This window comes from Benincasa hispida, chromosome 8 (genome assembly GCF_027475165.1).
Source record: "Benincasa hispida cultivar pf3 chromosome 8, pf3_genome.v1.1, whole genome shotgun sequence".
Classification (NCBI taxonomy): domain Eukaryota; kingdom Viridiplantae; phylum Streptophyta; class Magnoliopsida; order Cucurbitales; family Cucurbitaceae; genus Benincasa; species Benincasa hispida.
In genome coordinates, this window is record NC_143485.1 from 15,564,415 (window position 1) to 15,582,940 (window position 18,526).

An 18,526-nucleotide genomic window follows, 5' to 3' on the forward strand; every position below is an offset into this window, starting at 1 on the left:
ACAGCAAAAGTGTTACAAAGCGGGTATTATTGGCCAACTCTATTTAGGATGTGCGAGACTATTCTATGAAATGCAACAAGTGCCAACGCACGGGAAACATTTCATGGAAGAATGCAATGTCGATGAACATTATATTGGAATTATAACTCTTCGATGTATGAGGCATTGACTTCATGGGACCATTTCCACCATCAAATAGTCACAAATACATTCTGTTTGCTGTCGATTATGTCTCCAAATGGATTGAAGTGGTATCATGCGTCCCAAACGATGCGGCGACAGTCTACAAATTCTTGCGAAGAAATATCTTCACTCGTTTTGGCACCCCACATGCCATAATAAGTGATGAAGGCTCCCACTTTGTCAATGGCATCATTAACAAACTGCTACTCAAGTACAATGTCCGTCATAAGATCACCATCGCATATCACCCCCTAGACAAACGGCCAAGCCGAGTTGTCTAATAGAGAAATCAAGCTGATTCTAGAAAAGGTGGTGAATCCCTCACGAAAGAACTGGGCCATGAAGCTTGACGATGCCTTGTGGGCATATAGGACTACCTATAAAACACCTATAGGCATGTCCCCGTATGTGCTGGTGTTTGGGAAGGCATGTCATCTACCGCAGGAATTAGAGCATAAGGCGTTGTGGGCTGTGAAGAAGCTTAACTTTGATTTAAGGACTGCAGGGGAGGAGAGAAAACTTCAGTTGCTCGAGCTAGACAAATGGAGACTTCAAGCGTATGAAAATGCCAAGATCTACAAAGAACGTACAAAGCAATGGCATGACAAACGACTGTGTGAAAGAATCTCCAGGTTGGTCAGAAGGTCTTACTATTCAATTCTAGGCTATAACTCTTTCCAGGAAAATTGAAATCACGCTGGTCCGAACCATTCATAATTAAAGAAGTATTCTCGCACGGTGCAGTCGAATTAACAAATGAAGAAGGGACCAACACATTTAAGGTCAATGGACAAAGAGTCAAGACTTATCACGGAGGAGACTTTCATCGCGAGAAGACCTTTGTAGACCTGAGGAATCTAGAATGAAGAAGAAAAGTGTAGTCCCTGCAAAGCAACACACACTCATCAGGGACAAATCCTTTTTTTGAGTATCCTTTTGATATTTTTCTTTCATGAATTTATCTTAATTTTTGCATAACTACTACTCATTAGAATCTCCAACTATGTCTTTCATACTTTTTACCCTCTCGATATTTACAAATGATCGTAGTGAATGATTGCGATGCAGCTACGCGATAACCTAAAAACACGCGACCGGTTCGATCAGTCCATCGCAATCAAGGAATCAGCCGACCACATGCAAGGTTGCGATCACAGATGATGCGGACAACAAAGCAAATTTGGGGGTTGTGTCTTTCCTTGACTCATTTTATTTCAATTTTTACACTTCTCGCATCTCATTTTAATATTGCTAAATTTTATTATTGCATCCTCTTTAGTTTAACTCAATCATTGAATTTTGATTACTTTATTTAGTCACCGCATTCTTCCCTATACCAATTATGACTTCAATGATGAAATTCATGCCTTTATTTTTTATCGCATGTACTAGAGTCAAATTAATTTCAGGACAGTCAATTCATGAAACATTTCTAAAAATTAGCGGGCTACCAGTTTTCCTTCAAAACGATTTTTACGAAATTCCCTAAGTTCATCGCATGAGTTATTTGGTCTATCAGCAATGAGGACATTGCGGTGTATAAATTTGGGGGTGCTAGTATTATTATTTTCAACCTTGTTACTTTTAGAATTTCAATCAAAAAAAATTAACGTTGAGATTAGATCCTGCTCGTAGTTGGATGTCCGCATGACACCCGTGGGGGTAAGCCAAAACGAAGGTAGGAATTGTGATCAATGCATAAACCAAGTGATCGCAACTCCGCTGCCAAATAAAGAAATGGGCATGAGTTTTGACTAAGAAAGAGAGTCTTGCTCATAGTTGGATGTTCGCATAACACCTGTGGGGGCAAGCCAAAACAAAGACTGGGCACTTGGATCAACACAAGATCACAAAAAGAATATCTAAATCGCGCAAGGATAAAAAATCACTTGGAAACACCCCGGTTGGAGAAAGTTTGAAATAAATCATGCGATGTCCTGGAAACGAGTAAAGTTCTTTTAAGGTTAAACTTACGGTCCCTAAAGATTAAAAATATTTTAGGAAGAGATCAGGATAGAAATTAAGAAGGCATTGGTTCATGAAATTTGAATAAGGCACCTTGAGAAGTCTAAGTAGGGTAAAAACAGTTTACTTTTTAAAGAAAATCTTTAGTTTATACTTGAGGAAAAACATTGTTTTAAATTTGGGGGTGTGATAACTGGTAGAAATACAAGTTATTATAGTTCAAATAAGTAAAACAATGAGAGAATGCGATGGTAAAATAAGCAATATCATGTCCGAAAGCGCTAAACTGATAGGAATTGCGATCGCGCTCATCGCAAAAAAGCGGTTAATTTACTTATTTTGTGTAAGAAAAATGCGATGGCGCAAGGGAAATTGCGATCCAAAGGAATAAAGCGTCAGCACGCTTGAAAGTTACGATCGCAAGTCATGTGATCGTATGCGATCGTGAGAAGCTTCTTAAAAAGGTGGTCGTATAAAGTCTACGCATCAAGGTGACAGCATAATATATCATGATGGGACGAAAAGCTGATAACGGTCAAATTCGAATTTAGTTGACAAGCCATTAAAGCCATACTGTAGCAAGTACACTCAACTTTCGGTGACCATTAATCAGCGCATCAGAGCAGGAGAATTAATACCGGCCATCATTGCAATCATTAGAAAGAAAGGTTGTTTCACCTTAAGCTCTATAAATACCGAAGGCCACCAATGTAAAAGAAGTTAAGAAGTTAGAGAGTTAGTTGTCTATTCATGCACATAATCGTATATATACTTAGAAGACGGAGACGAACGAGGAGACGAGGAAGCCAAGAGATCATTCCCAAATAGATCAAGAGACTGCCAGAAAGCGTTACAAAGGGAAAGAGGGTCAACACTTGTGAGAGCAAGAATATACATCTGGAACAGAGTTGGAGTGAAAAAGAGCAATGTAAAAGGCCACAGAAAGCAAGACATTGCTTACTGGGCTTCTTATCTCTCAAATCCATTTGATATTTTGTATTTAGTACTTTATTTACAGCAAATGGAAATTTAGTTCAATCTATGTTCAATCTCTCCATACTTCACATGAATAGCTAAATTTCTGAATGGGTTGAGAAGTACTTAGCTAGCATGACTTAAGATTTACATTTTATGCGATCATCTTGTCTTATATATACATCATTCACCCTTTAAAGATACTTGAGAGAGTAGTCTAAAGATAGAATCTAGACTTGAGAGAGTCAGATTAAAACCGCATAAGCAAGAAATAGAAACTTAGACATAAGTTCTATTGCTATTAACACATTGCATGCACCTTAGAAATAGGAATGATTGTATGCGATCACCTTGTATTATGTGTACACTATTCATCATTGCATAGACAAGAATAGAGGCTTAGACATAAGTCCTATCAACTTTTTCGTAAACACATGGCATGCGTCCTAGAAATTGGAGTTACGACATTCTGTATTAAAAGATGACATGTTGTTATTTGTGTATAGCATGATCGTATAACTTGTGCTTAATCTTAGGAAATGCTAGCTAAACCCCTTCTTAACCCCTTCATCACATACTTATTGTAACTCTACGCTTTTATCAACTCTGCATTCAACTCCGTCGCATAGGAAATATTCTTAATCAAAACACCATCCACTTCATTTGTTTTTACTACTGCAAGAGAATCAAAGTGGCTGTCGCATATTTACTCAGTAGTCCCTGTGTTCGACCCTGAACTTACCAGGAAACCTAATAAGGCTTATACTTGGGTCTTGTTAGGAAAACTTGCATGATCACCACATAACACACATCACCGCAAACTCACATCATAATGCATCACAAATTGCACGTTAGCAACTATCGTATAGTCAAAGCTCCACGATCGTTTAGTCTTTGCACAATTATCGCTTAGTGAAACACTTTCACTTGATAGCTTAATCCGTAAGTTACTTTCCAAATGAGGCAACTCTCTAAATTTAGGAAAAATCGTTTTCCTTTTTACTTCACGGTTACCATAAAACCACCAATAACCTCCCACTCAATTGGTTATTAGAGAAAAAGAAATTAATTATCATATAATTAATATATTATAAATAAATATGATAACCAACTTACCATATTATATTTATAACCTATAGTTTTAATATTTCATCGCATGAAACATACAAACCATAGTTCTTTTTCTATTTTATGGTACTTAATGTAAATCATATTTACATTAATCCTCCACTTGATATATCTCATACATCACACCAATTATATCATATATAATTGAATTTTCTCTTGTTAATTTGAACACTTCAAACTAACCCCAAGAACTGATTCTCAACTTGAATCCATTGAGCTACCAAGGGGACCTTATGAACCTGTAGCTTGAAGCTCCAACGGTACGTGAATAACTTACTAAACTCTTTAGTCACGGAATCCACCATCCGTTAACTATCGGACACTCCACTAAAGACCGACAGCTGCACTCTCTGCACTACAAATATATTTTTATGTCTATATCAACCAATCAACAGTGTGATAACCCTTCACAGATCGCTCGTAAGTACAGTTGGGCTAATTTATCGTTTTGCTCCTATAGTTACATCTAACTCCTTAAGTACCACTAATTCCTTTAATGAACAATAAGTCATAGTCCTACTATGACTGGATCCTCTATTCCAAAGAGAGGATGTGGCCACTATATTCAAGACCCGGAATTAGCCCTTAAGGGAGCAACCTATCTACTTACCTCTGCTTCGGGGAAGGAGTAAATTCCGTCTTGTGTAATTGAGTTCCCAGCTCCTCAATCAAACAAATCCTCAAAAAGGTAAGCTTGTTGAGTTGGCAATCTGACCACTTTCACCAATACTAATTAAAGGACCGCCTTCATAGGCAAGAGTTTCCAAAATACTCAGGATTAAGATCATGTCACCTTTGGTCGTTTAAGTGAGATGTAAGTCTCAAGTATCAACAGCATTATATAAAGAGACTAATCATCTCATGGTCCGGTCTTATATAAACTCTTTGTATAGGACACCCTCGCTCGCATGTCTCCACATGAATGGTCAGGATCAGACCATCTGTAGTAGTTCACAATACTTGTAAACCTCTACAAAACGGGTTGTATCTGTAGAGTCACAAGGATAAAGTATCCCTCCTTAATCCTTATACTACAAACCTTTTAGGTTATTGCTTAAGGCATGATCCACTTGTATATTTCATATACATGCTTAAGTTTACATAAAATAACCTTGGATCTTTGTTTATTGAATATGAGTAAATGCAAATAAAATTATGTTTATTTTATTAATAACAATGTGTATAAATTTTACAAACTACGAGACTCCAAGAGAATTAGGACACCATTCCCAATAGACCATCATCTTGAGAACGTGTTCTCGCACTAATGTCCCCCTCTTGCATCTAGGAGTTGAAAATGATTTTTAAAGTGTCATACTTGATCTATCATGACAGTTATCCAAATATTTCTCGCAATGAATCTATAATCTCGCGTGCAGTAACCATGCATTCATATTTTTTTGCCAAGACTTTAATTAAGCTGGCAAGAATATATGCTTTGGCCTTTTCATTTGCCTTTACCTATCTCTCGTATGCATCTTGAACATTTTGAGGTATATTTAGAGCGGGAACTTGAGAACAGTCCTCAAGTAAGATAAATCTCAGGTCATTAATGATGAGCATATTGTTGATTGTTTTTTGTCAACTAGTGTAGTTATCATCAGTTAGTTTATTGGCACTTAATAAGTTGATAATAGTAATTTTGAAGTTTTTTGAAACCATAAAAATTATTTATATGAGTTATACGCAAAAACCCATTAAAACCAATCAATTTTAGAAAAATTTTAATGTACCTTATGTGACATATAATTTTGTAATGATGCCTCAGTGATTTAAAATAAAAGTCATCGAAGAATGGTCAGTTATCCTTTCACTGAATTGAGACATTCTCAACCATTCATTATACCAGAATAACCCTTATTCCTATAATGATTAATCACCATTGTTCGGTCAAGAAATTATTGACTTGCTTAAATTTTTTTTTGTAAGTGTAACCCTTAATTTTAAACCCTAAAGTTCCGACCCGATGAGCCAATCGAGGAAAAAATCGATTGGGAAAAAAACTAAAGAAATCCTATCCATTTTCTAGAGTTTGTGATCAATTTCATGCAAACACTTTCCAAATGGGGACACAAGCAAACAATGCCATGAAACCGAGCATGAAAATTCACAACAAACTAATGAAAGAGACCGTGGGATATCTTGACACATGTCCCACTCCCACTTACTATAAACACTTTCTCCATTCATCTTGATATTGACCTATGCAAACACCTTCCAAAAGGGAATACAAGCAAACAGTGCCACGAGGACAAGCATAGATTTCACGGTGTGAACTTTTAGGGAGAACGTGAAACGAGATTGACATATGATATATTCTTCCCACTAAGTGTTTTAAACCTAAGGTTCTTTGCTTAGGTAAATCTGGCTAATAATTTATTTAAATCTATTACTAAATTGGCTCAATACAACTTGTATATTGGATAGTTTAACAATATATGATTCTTGCTTATTAAACACTTTAATAAACTTAATCATTTATTGCATGCTTATAATATATTGGTCTAATTCAACTTCCAGGTCCGTTCCCAAGTAGGGGTATTCCATTTCCATCAACTTAAATACCTCAATCTTAGACATAACCTTCCTTAGACAAATGTCCTTTATAGATAATTATTTTATAAATTTAATCTTTTATTCTTTCCAATCAATCTTTAAAAGAAAAATAAAAGATTTATCTATTTTTAATCATATTAGAAATATTTTTAACATAAGTCTAGGGGAATTAATTTTAAACCATTTAAAATTAGTAAAACCTATGTTTGCATGCAATTCTTGATTATAGATTTTAATCTAATTCATTAAATTTATAACGATTATAAAATATGAAATATTACAACCTATAAATATGCATTTGATGACATTAAATAAATATAACATTTATATTTACTAAGTAATGTCATGCTCAATGCTATTTTATTTTCATCACATAATATAACATTTACATTAATCACTATTGAAAATAAAACATAACATTTATACTAAAGTATGGTGCATGGATATGCTTAATTAAATATGTCATCATATAATATAACATTTATATTAATTATGATGCATGTGCATGCTTACAAATTAATGCAACTATACAATATAACATTAAATATGATGCATGAATAATGTTTATCTTAAGGCGGGATTTAAGAAAAAACTATATAGCATACATTATGCAACATTTAAAATTTAATCATATATCAAATGTAAAATTAAATAAATAGCAAAACCAGACCAAATTTTGACACCCCTAAAAATTAATTAAATTAATATAATAATTATATTAATTTAATTAATTAAAAAACTTACAAAATTCGAATTTAAAAGAAAAAACCTAAAGAAAATCGCTCCACTAGGCTCGAACCCACAAACAGGCGGACAGTAACTATAGCACGTCGGAGCACATTTTCACTGGATGGGAGTGTTGTTGCGCTCTAGGCTACTTGAGTGCAACCTTATCGCAACGTCGTTGGACAAAAAACGCACGCCACACCCCTGCACTCAAGAATAGCGTCACAACGCTCCACACAATTTCTCCCAAGCGTCGAAGCGCTGCGGCAGGGTGTTACGACACTCTGGTCCATACACCTCTTCCTTCTCCTTTTTTCATCAGTTTCTACTTTGATTTCTGATCTCCGTCACGATAATTGCTTCATCATGAACAACACGGATTGATATAGACTCAATAGCATAATTAAATGTCCAAAACAATGGGTCCTTACAATTTTAATCAACAATAAAGCAGTAAAACTAAATGCCAAAACTTGAAATTATCTATTTTTGCAACCACCATTAATAATGCAGTAAATTCACCTTGTTTCTGATTTTCTATTCAAAATGAAAATAAATTGCACGATTTGGCTTTGATACCAATTGAAGCGATGGAATTTCTTTGTGAAAGCGCGTGAATATTGTGTAATTGAAGTTTTTTTTTTTTTTTTTGGGACTATGTGAGCTAGAAAATAGACCTCTGACTTACGTTATCAGTGGTCTGTCGTCCAGTTATAGATGTCTATCGTGTCTATCACTAATAGATAGTGACATTTTGCTATATTTGTAAATAAGTTGATTCATTTTTCTTTATCTGAAAGTAACCTTTTTATAAATTCTTAAACAAAAAACCTAAAGATATTTAGAGAAAAAAAAATTAATGATTTCGATAAGATTTGATTCGTATAAAATTATTGTAATATCCCTATTTTGTTTCAAACAAAAAAGGAAGTTTTTACACAAAATATATAGAGAGAGAGAGGGAATCTAAAAATTCTTTTAAAAAACAACTAACCTATTCAATTATCCTTAACTTAATAATTAAGACGACAATACCCTATGAACAACCAAGATTAATTTTCTCTATAAATAAATCATTATAACTTCATATGAGTTGATCTGAGTCGTACTCTCAAACTCTCTTGACTTCTATACTATTTCATTCTCTGACTTAAACATCGGAGTTTGTGTGGCATGCAATACACTAGTATGTAGGTTTTCTTTTTTGCAAACCACATTCTTCTCTTCTTCAAATAAATTCACTGTTAGTGTCACGTGAGGGTCAGGTGTGATTCTTCAGTCCAAAATTTACTATGAACATGTGTCATCAAGGCCATATTTCAAAAATAAAGTCTCCAGTTAGCTTCATTGTATCCATCTTTATAAAAGGAACATTTTCACTCTTCTTCATCAAAACTCAATTGTCTTCTTTCTTTTGAAGAGCTAGAAATGGTCCCTTTTTAAAATCCTTCTTTGTAAACACCCATTATTTTCACCAAAATTTCCTTCCTCCAAAACACCCATCTTCATTACCCTAATATTAAGCTAAGCCATGGAGTTTTCATCTCAAGGAAGAGGAACTATCCAATACTCAATTTTTAACACTAAATCTCATGAAAAACTTTATACAAAAGAAAAGAAAAAGAATGAGAAGCCACCAAAATAGGTCATCCTTTAATTTCCACATCCATGAGAAAACCTCAAACAAGAAGGAAATTTAGAAATTTACTCAAAAACTTAATCAAATGTTGAGCTCTTCTTTATAATACTTTTCTCTTCAAGTGTAAATACAAGAAAACCCAAAATATCTTCTTCTTCCCTATTTTACTTGTCTCCTTTTTATCTTTTCTCCTTCTTTCCCTCCAAAAGAAAACGTGGGTGTCTGAAGAAAGTTTCCAGATTTATTTTTTAACAAAAATCAATTGGCTTTGTGTGGCGTCCCTCCCTTCTTGTCTTTGAGATTTCTTTTTCTTTTTATTTTTATTTTTGTAAACTCATGTGTGTGTATATGTGTATATATATATATATATATATATGAAAGAAAATAATATTGTATATAATTAAACAAAATTTTAAATTTTAACTCCATATTTTTCAATTTCTTTTCTTTTTTTTCTTTTTTTTTTTTTGCTAAGTAGTTAGTTGTATGTACTTCAGGGTGGAACTAAGCGTTACAATAGAGAATTGATACAGAGATTTAATGGAATGGAATTCCTTTGTGGAAGCGCGTGAACGCCATGCAAATGAAGTTCAATTGGAGACTTTGCCCCAGTGTTGCGATGCCTCCGGCTGTATATGAGCAGCGTAGCAATGCTCTAGGGGCAGTGTTGCAACGCTGCCTAGCAAAAGCATCTCCAGAATTCTGCTGATGTGCTTACTTGCTTCAATCTTCAAATTACAATATAATTTCAACTCTAATGACTCCAAATAAATTATAGACTCTAGAGCATACATATAAGCTCATCAATCAAGAGCCAATTAAAAATTTAACTTGAGAATCAAAGAAAAATCTAATGTCAAACCTGATTAAAGCACCATATCAGTCCCCAAATATGCAATCATAGAAATTCACCCACCAAACTCAAATTAACATTAATCGAGTGTTTAAATCTTGATCTAATACCAATTGATGAAATGTAGAAGCATGCAACAGAAGCAATCAAAATCAATAAACATTCTAATTGCATTTAATTTGAGTTCTAAAACCATGTAAAACCAAATTTTTCAGAAAAAAAGGTTTCAAGAACATGTACCTTTGAGGAATCCTCCAAATCCAAGTTGCTCTTCACGAAATCTCAGCTTCAAATCCTCAATGAACAACTAAGGGATCTTTTCTACTATTCTCAACGTTGAATTTGAGCGGTGGAACTCAAGATTGGACTGAATTGTGAAAGGATTTGGTGAAGGTTTGTGAGGAAGAAGAAATTCTGTAGAGAACTAAGTTTCCAGCAACCAGAACCCTTCAAATCTGAGAAATTAGAAAGTTTTACTACAATTCTTCATGCAATCACTAAAGAAACTGGTCAAAGCCAAATCAAATTGCACTCAAATTTTTGGCTAGGTGTTGAATTAGGAATTAACCCACCAAATTGTGGATAATTCCACTAACTCAATTTAATTTTTAATTAAATTGAGTTAATTTTCAATTTTTATTTTAATTTAATTAATTCAAAAATCAAAAATCAATTTCTTAAATTGAATAAAAATTGAAAGTTAAATTAACTAAACAAATTTAATTAATTAAATAATAATTTATTATCAAATCTTAAATGTATAAAATACCTAATTTAAAACATGAACCCTATTCATGTAATTAATATTTAAATAAATCCATATTTAAATATTATAAACTCTCCAATTTCGTTTAATTTCAATAAATTAAACGTTAATTATATCGAATATAATTATACAAACCTTAATTTAAAATTGAACAATTCAAATTCAAACCCTAATTTAATTTGAACACTTCAAATTAAAATTTAATTTGAACTTCAAATTAAAACTATTTCAAATTCACTCAATTTATTAATCTAAGGTGTTCAAGTTTTACGAGCTAGTAGAGGGACCATATGGACCTACAGATCATGAGCTCCAATGATTTGAGATTAATTGGCTAAAACTCTTTAGTCTGAATTAATCAATATTCGTTAACTATCGAGTCACACCACTATAGCTCGATGGTTGCACTCTCCTCACTGTAGATATAATTGTGTCCATTTGATTTAACCATAATCAGTAAGTCGACCCTTCATAGGTTGTTCGTAATAACGGTTGGGTCAATATGTTGTTTTACCCCAAAAATTACATCTTGCTCCTTAAGTTCTACTGATCCTCTAATGAATAATTGGTTTGTGATCCAACCACTAAACCGGATCCCTCTCGGGCCAATGAGAGAGTGGGGTCCCTTGTTCAAGACCTGGATTCAACACTTACGAGAACAACCTTCCTCCTATCTCTTAATCGGGTGGGCGTGAATTCCATCTTGCATCCTATGTCCCCAGTTATCTACCCAGTCTTACCCTTGAAATGGGAGGCTTATTAAGCCACCACTGTTGAGGCAACCTTCATCTATGCAAATTTAAGGATAATCCCGAATAAACAGGAGTTCATAGTTAGCTCAGGATTAAGATCGAGTTACCTAGGTCATCTAAGCGAAATAGTTAGTCTACAGTAAACAGTGTTATAAAGTAAGAGTGACTTATTTCTTGGTCCGACCTTATGCAAACTCATTACATAGGACGCCCCCACTCCTCATGTTAATACATAAAAAAATAAGGATCACTTCGTTTGTAGCACTTTACAACAAATTGTAAGAACTACAAAGTGGGCCGCATCCGATAGTGTTACCAGAATAAGGCACCCAATCTTATTTGTATTCTACAGACTATTTTAGCTATTTACTCGAACTTGATACATCTTTATGTCTTCACATAAAGTTCAAGTATTTATATAATAGCCAAGTACAATTTAAAAATTCAATAGCAACTTTATTGAATAAATGTCGGATAACATCTTTATTGATAATAGGAAATGTTTAACTTTACAAACTGCGAGTTTTAGGACATACAACCCAACACGCTTAACGTCAAATCTCAATTTGCAGTATGGGCAATCTGACAGGCGGTGTCTAAGCAAATTAAAATGGCAGACGACTACAGCAGGGTATGGAAATTAATGTTATCATATCACAAATTGTTGAGCCAAAGTGCTTATAAAATGAGATGTTGCCCACCTGAAAAATAGTTAGAGAGTTAGAAAGATAGACACTTAAGAGTAGGTAGTAGAAACTTTGTACAATGTTAGTTCCTTAGTCACCTATAAGAAGAAGAAGAGTCTGACTACCATTTCCATCGCCAATTATGGAGGTTCTGCTGAAGTTAGAGCTTGAGAGAGATGATCTTCAACAAGTCAAAGGGAGTAAGAGATTGACCCTGGAAACTTGACACTCTTCTTTCCCTTACTTAGCATTTTCTTCCATTATTTGTCTTGGTTGAACTGAGGTTCCGTAGAAATATTTCATTAATATTAATTCAATCATGATTTCATCCAACCACATTCTTTTTTTTTTTTACTTTCATTCATCAGAAGTAGCTAAATTTTTCGTAATTTGGGTGGAACTAAATGTTAATATGCTAAGTTACATGTATATGCGTCCAGCTTGCTTGATGTTTACTTAAACATTTTATGCTTGAATCCATCTGATCAATCGATTTGAGTAGAAATAGTTTACTGCTTAAGAGAGTAAGTAACTGTGGAACGCATTAAGTGAGAATATTGAGTAGCTTTAAACATAAAGTTAGTCATGTTGATCTGTTAATATTAGTAAACGCATGCATTTTAGAGATAAGATAACTGCGGCAAATGCATTGAGAGATGTTGAAAGACTAAAGTAGATAATAGAACCTGTATGCATCACACGTGTATACTTAGGGATTACTAGTTAGTCTTTCTAAATCCATTTCATTCCATTGATTTCATACTAACTTGTTTTCTATTACTGAGCAATCATCACATTGCATTCTAATGCATTCATATTCTGTCAACGAATCTCATTTCTTCAACCTTTTTCTCTTGATGTATGTTGTTTTAGTTTAGTTTTTAATCTCAACACACATATCTATACTTAAATCATCACTGCGAAAGATCATTTCACCATCTTGCGTTAGCATTAATTAATCCTTGCGTCCGACCCTGGACTTGCTAGGAAACTTGGCCTAGGTTTATACTTGGATCTAACTTAAGAAAATTTGTACGCAACTAGAGCTTTGCATGAAATACTAATCTCAATCTCCTAACGCATAGTCTCAAAATAAGATAGAAAATGGCACAAAGTGCAAAGATAAAAATGTAACAGAAATGCAGAGAAATTCATACAGAATTACCAAATAGACATTACACAACTTTATAAGTATGATTTCTACAGAAAAAGAGAAAAATGCATAGCCTTCTAGTATTCCTCTTCATGTGTAGATCCTCCTCCACTTAAAACACGAACATTGTACTGAATGAACATAACAACAAATCCTGATGAAAGAACAATAAATTGCTTGAACACCACCACTTGATCTTCCTTACTATTCTCATGATAAGAATCGAAGGAGGTGTGGGCTCTTCGAATTTTTGGTAATGGAAGGAATTAATATTTTAGAGAGAGCTTGAGAATTTTACTGCAGAGAAAATTCAGTTCTTTAACTCTATACTCTCTATGTCCTCTGAATACTTTTTACGTTATTTTTTAGAGAGATAGAGATAGGGAGTTATTTACTTCAACGTAAAGAATAACTCCCTAATATAATTAAATAAATAAGATTAATTAATTAATTATCATTTATTTAATTTAATTTGAATTATATTCAAATAATATTCTCTCACATAACATATAGTTTTATGTGAATCATGTTCATATAAATTATATTTGAATCTCATTCAAATATTCATCTCTCTCATATAATAAAGTATAATTTTGAATCTCATTCAAAATTAACTTTATATTATAATGTATCTATCTATCTATCTATCTATCTATATATATATATATATATCTTATCCAATTAATTTCCTATGTAATTTGAACAATTCAAATTAATCCAAACTTAATTGGTTCTTATTTAACCCTTAATGAGCTAATAATGGGACCTTAGGACCTACAAATTAGAAGCTCCAATAATATGAGACTAATGATTAATCTCTTTAATCAATATTCATTAACTGCAAGTCACTCTGCTAAAGATCCACAGTTGCACTCTTCGCACTATAGATATATTTTTATGTCCATGTGTGAAACCTGAACCTTACTTTCTCTACTTAAATATGTTATTTGTTGATAATAGTAAAATGAAAGGTTTAATATTTGAGTTAATGTATAATTATAGGGAAATTGGTAAAGGATAAGGAAACGAAGAAGGAAAATGTTTAAGTATTGGAGACTTGGCTCTCGAGTGTTTTCAAACTAGCCTAACAAGAAGAAAATTTTGGCTAAGTGTTGGCCGTGAAAATGGTGAGCGAGCATCGAGTATGCCATCGAGCATCGAGTTTGCATGAGTGATCATCCTTAAGCACCGTTTAAGAAGGCCAGCTGAGTCGATCTAGTGGGATCAACCCACTAAGGGGTTGTTGTGACAACCTATTAAGGATGAATGGTTGGTAGATTCGAGTATAAAAGGGAAAAGCTGGTTTCAAAAAGTTGTTTTGAACAAATCACTTGAGCATTTGAAGAGATTCCAAAGCCATCTAAAAGCTAAAGAAGTCTAGTTGATAGTGGAGGGTTGCCAGAAGAAGAAACCACCGGGAACTGGCTGAAAATTTGGAGAAATTGCGAGAAGGTGAAGCTCTCAGGTAATCCGGGGCCAGTGCTAGAGTTTTGAAGATTCTTGCCAAACCGAAAAATTCTAAGCTAAAATTTTAAGGTAAACTTTTTAAGATAATTTTAAACAAGTTTATAGAAGGAAATTTCTTGAGAAAAGTTCTGGAATCGGAGTTATTTAAATTATAAATTGAATCTAGAATTCTTTGAACAAGTAGGCAACTGCTTGAGTTGAACAAACTAGCAGCTCGAGGTTGGTCGTGTGCGTTCAGGCAAGAGCAAGCCTTAGCATGTGTTGGGGTTGTGCATAAAGTTGTGTGAAGACCGTCGCCTAGCCAAGCCTGATTTCTAAAGTTATTATAAGTGTTCAACGCCCATGAGGGTTGGCGTTGGAAGGGTTGACATCAATAGGGGAAACTTATCAATCTTGGGAGGATTAACCAAGGTTATAAGTGACTATAAACGTTTTATAAATGTTTTGAATGTTTTAGTTAAAGTTTACTCTCATGCTAGCTTAATCTAAAGCAAGATTTCCAAGCAAACCAAGTTTAGAAAGAATGTCAATGCATGCTAAATTTAAAAAGAGAATTTCTAATATATGTTTAAAGTAGTGATATACTAGGTGAGATGAGGCATGCGCTAGTTGTTATGTGCTATGATACATGACTTAAGTAAGCTTGTTAATGGAATTATTTACTTAAAAATTATGAAGAGCTCAACGTATGCTAAGTTATAAAGATATAAAGTACGAATTCAGTTAATGAGCTTTTAATGTTTAATTATGAGCATGTGTTAGAAGCAAAGTTCTCATGAATGCTATATCTATGACACTATGTTTTCAATAAGTCTTTCTATGAAAGTGTTTCTTATGATGAATGAATAACTCAATACTGAAGTACTAGGAGAAGGTATTTGAACTTAGTTTTAGTTATGATCCTTGATGTCAGGATCCACGTTAGCTATACATGCACGTATGTCAAGTAGAAAGGTTTAGAATAGAGGGCTGAGCAAAAAGGTCTCTCCTTAAGAAGAAGAACAACATAGAGGGCTGAGCAAAAGGGTCTCTCCCTCACATGAAGATCTATGAATAGGTGATGGCAAAAGGGTCCACACCTTAGCCTAGGTTATAATGAGAGTTAGACAAAAGGGTTCCCTCTCTCAACCTACTACTAGTTCAGTTATGTTTTCAGGTGTGATATGTTTAAAAGGTTTTATGTAAAGGTCAGGTTTATGGTTGGAAATCGAACAAAAGGGTTCTTTCTCAACTGAGAATCAGACCAGCTATGTTCCAGAAATATTATGTTTTTAAAAGTTATGCATGAATGTTTGCTTGGCCAGTTTTCAGTTTCAGTTTCTAGTTCAAGCATGAGATTTATGTTTTAATGGAAGTCACTCACTGGGCTGGTAGCTCACCCCGTTTTAAATGTTTTCCTTTCTAGGTAGTGGTCATCTCCTCAGAAGTTAACTGCACTGTTGCTCTGCCACTTAAATATTAATTGAAGGAAACTTAAGTGGTATTTTTTAAATATTTGTACACATGTGTTGCGTATTAGGGACTAGTTCTGAATTTGTGGGACCCACTAAACCTTGCTTCTATATGTACATTTTGTAAATTACTATGAATGGTACCCTAAGGTTGTCTTAAATTTCGAAGTTTGGTTAGTTCTTAATTGACATTTGTGATGTTCAGGGTTCTTAAACAGATCAGCCAAGCAATAAGTGTCACATAAGGATTGGTAACTGCTGTCATTACACTCTCTTTAAGATTAAGAGGGTAATCTGGAAGGGGGTGTGACACCATGGATATAATCAATCAATAATAAGTTGACCATTCACAAATCGCATATAACTACAGGTGGCTCAAATTGCTATTTTACGCTTGTAGTTACATGTACAATCAATCCCTCTAATGAACAATTGGTGATAGTTCAACTATAAACTAGACCCCTCTCTGACCAGTGAGAGGGTAAGGCACCTCATTGTTCAAGACCAGAAATCAGCCCTTAAGGGAGAAATTCGTCTACTTATCCTCAAGACGGAAATGAGTGAATTCCATCTTGTGTAGCTATGTTCCCAACTCCCCATTCAGACGAATCTCTAAAATGGTCGACTTATTGAGTCGGTTAATCTGGCCACTCTCACCCATACAAATCAAAGGATTGCCCTTGTAGGCAGGAGTTCACAACTCACTTAGGATTAAGATCAAGTTACTTATGGCCATCCTAGTGAAATGTAAGTCTTTTCAAGTAATGACATTAAAGAAAGACTAATCATTTCACAACCCGGTCTTATACGAACTCTTTGTATAAGATACCTCCACTCACATGTCTCCACATGAATGATCAAGATTAGATCATTTGTAACACTTTACGACTATTGTAACAATTCTAAAGTGGGTTGTAACCATAATGCCACCAAGATAAGGTACCCAACCTTATCCATATACTACAGGCCTAGGGTTGGTAAAATTCCCCACGGGGTCTCAAACCGAGGAAATTTTTTGGGGCTCCGTTTGTGGATGGGGACGGTATCCCCGCCCCGACCCCGACCCTGAGCCCGATTAATCTCTGACCCCGATTTGATATATTATATTTTTAATATTTTATAGGTATATATTTATAATATATAAAATAACTTATTTATATGTATGTTTATAATTATAGACTTATAGTGTTGTGGAGCCCAATATTAAATATCTAAATTCTAAATCTAAGCCCAAAAGTCAAGCCCAAATTTTAATCAAATTTTAAATGAAATTTTATTTAAAAAAATGAGGAATCCTTGCGAGGAATTAGTTGGGGATTCCCTATGGAGAATTAGTAGGGGAAACCCCGCGGGAAAACGGGGAATGGGGCCCCGCAGGGACCTCGTTTCCCCGACGGGGAAACCCTGCCCCCATCCCTGCCTTCAAATTGCGGGGACGGGGGCAGGGATGGGAGAGAATTTCCCCCACGAGGCAAGAGACGGGGGATGGCCCTCGCCCCGCCCCAGCCCCATTGCCAACCCTATACAGGTCGTTCAGGTTATTACTTAAACATGATCCACTTGTATGTCAATTACGTACATGTTTAATTTACATTAAATAACCTTGGATCTTAGTTTATTAGATTCGGTTAATGCAGACTAAATTTTGAATAAAATAATACTTTATTTTATTAAATAAATAATTTGTGTACAAATAATTTATAAACTACGAAACCCATGAGATTTAGGGCATCGGCCCTAATAAGATTTATATGGTTCACTAATAGTGTGCTAGGTATGCCAACAGGGCAAATGGAGAACAATGTTAGTAGATAGAATAATTCAGAATTAAAGAATAGAGGCGCCTATAAGATATAGAGAGTTTATATAACGTACTATTCTAAACTCTTTGTCGTTTGAAATGTCACGTACTAGATTTAAGGCATTCAAACAGTGGATCTAAACTATATAAGACATGTAGTCGAGTAGTTGAAGCCAGTGATCATGATTAGAGTTCTTTTTACCCTTGCTATTGCCTATGGATGGTCTTTGCGATATGTTATAAACAATTCAGTTCTCCATGGATTGTTAAATGATGAAGTCTACATGTCTCAACCCTCTAAGGTATAATTGATTCTTCGGCTTATGGTGTATAAAATGAAGAAAGTTTTGTATGGCTAAAAATAAGCTCCCAGAACATGGTTTGATAGATTTATTTTTTAAAACCGACATTAAAGGACTAATTTG